At 45.0% G+C, this 2278-nt stretch overlaps 1 pseudogene; it reads left to right on the top strand.

Annotated features, from left to right (window-relative positions):
• Positions 1-947: 947 nt before the first annotated feature.
• LOC124558773 lies at positions 948-1065 on the top strand (annotated as a pseudogene).
• Positions 1066-2278: the final 1213 nt, after the last annotated feature.

Here is a 2278-nt window from a genome sequence, read left to right as displayed (position 1 = left end):
TATTTTCTTTCTGTTTCTGGGCTAACCCTACCAATTCACAGCCTTGTCTGCTGACCCTTCTGACCGTTGTTTCCATGTTAGGTAAAGGTCACAAGAGTCAGAACACAAGGTTGTGGAGCCGACCACTGTGGCCGAGCGGTTCTAGGAGCTTCAGTCCGGAACCGCGCTGCTGCTACGGTCGCAGATTCGAATCCTGGCTGGCGAATGGATGTGTGTGATGTCCTTAGGTTAAGTTAGGTTTGAGTAGTTCTAAGTCTAGGGGACTGATAACCTCAGATGTTAAGTCCAATAATGCTTGGAGCCATTTTGAACAAGGTTTTGGAGAGGGAGGGTTAGCCCAGCAACAGTAACATCACTCACACTTTGCGTGATTGCAATTTATGTGTACAAGTTCACCGAGAAAGTGACTTCCTGTTCGAAAAGCATTCGGTATTGCAGCCGGTAGTCGTAATCTTCACTCCACGATATTTCAATTCAAAAAATGGTTCAAATGGCTCTGAGCACTATGGGACTTAACATCTATGTTCATCAGTCCCCTAGAACTTAGAACTACTTAAACCTAACTAACCTAAGGACATCACACAACACCCAGCCATCACGAGGCAGAGAAAATCCCTGACCCCGCCGGGAATCGAACCCGGGAACCCGGGCGTGGGAAGCGAGAACGCTACCGCACGACCACGAGATGCGGGCGATATTTCAATTGGTCACGTGCTTGTCATCTCCAGGTGAGCCATCGGAGAGTCGTCGATGGCTCACGTGGAGATGACAGCCAGGTGTCCAGTTCAAACATCGTGGAGTGAAGTTCACGACAACCGGCTGCAATACCGAAAGCTCTTCAAACGATTAATTCGCCGGGAAATTTTAAATTTCACATATTTCTTCCGGTATGAAATAATCGACTGAAGTTTCCAGAGTGAAATTTTCAATCTGCAACGGAGTGTGCGGCCAACGGCCTTGCTGCAGAGGTAACACCGGTTCCCGTCAGATCACCGAAGTTAAGTGCTGTCGGGCTGGGCTAGAACTTGGGTGGGTGACCATTCGGTCTGCCGAGCGCTGTTGGCAAGCGGGGTGCACTCAGCCCTTGTGAGGAAAACAGAGGAGCTACTTGATTGGGAAATAGCGACTCCGATCTCTTAAATTGACCTACGGCCGTGAGAGCGGTGTGCTGACCACATGCCCCTCCATATCCGTATCCAGTGGCGCCTGTGAGCTGTGGTTGACACGGCGGCCGTTCGGTACCGTCGGTACCGTTGGGCCTTCCAAGGCGTGTTCGGACGGAGTTTAGAGTTTACAGCATAGTGTGCGCTGATATGGAACTTCCTTGCAGACCAAAACTGTGTGCCGGACTGAGAATCGAACTCGGGACCTTAGCCTCTAACGGGCAATTGCTCTACCGTCTGAGCTACCCAAGAACGACCCGCGCCCACAGTAGTGGAACAACCTTTGTGTCACCCCAGTGACTTCATCCAAGTTGGCTGCCGTGACGTCGGCTGATGACGCGAGTACGTGACGTCAAGTGACGTCAGCTGATGCGATTGTCTTCATCCATGTACACTACTGGCCATTAAAATTACTACACCAAAAAGCAATGCCGACGGTAAACATGTATTCATTGGACAAATATATTATACTAGAACTTGTAACCTCCCCCTCACTTATCGACCTTAATGGCAGTGAAAATTTAACCGCATGTACCTAATAAAAATTTGCGAAAAGCAATCGTCACTGAAGTTAATCTATCGGTAAAGAGGGAGGAAAAGGTTACATCTAAATAAAAGGAAAAATGCAAATGAAATTGGTGGAAATTAATTTTGAGAAAAGGGTGAAATTAATAAAGAAAGTAAATGTGCGGTCGTTACGTTACAATTAACTGGCGTTAATTAGACATTTGAGATTTGGGGAAAATTACGGTCACCAGTCCTATGGACAACTACTATAATAACTTAAAATGAAAGATTAATGCACATATAATTAGTACTAAAAGCGCGGCAACTGAACGTTGACACGTGTTGTGTGAAAATTGAATGTTTGTCAGAAGTAATAAATTTCGCTACACTCTGACTTAATTTAGCAAAAGAATTAATAAAACCGGAAAATCGAAAGTTAATTTAGTGACTGAAATTAAAAGTGAACTTTGTTTCTGGAGCAATACTAAATTCAATAAAATAAGGTTAGTCTTGGGCTACCTCAACAATCATTCCAAAAGCTACTTAAATCTACGCAATTTAGAAATAAGAGATTTAACTTTGAACTTGAATTAAATGATTCTGAACAA

This window comes from Schistocerca americana, chromosome 1 (genome assembly GCF_021461395.2).
Source record: "Schistocerca americana isolate TAMUIC-IGC-003095 chromosome 1, iqSchAmer2.1, whole genome shotgun sequence".
Taxonomy (NCBI): Eukaryota; Metazoa; Arthropoda; class Insecta; order Orthoptera; family Acrididae; genus Schistocerca; species Schistocerca americana.
The sequence above is the reverse complement of the archived record's forward strand: the minus strand, read 5'-3'. Positions and strand labels throughout refer to the sequence as shown.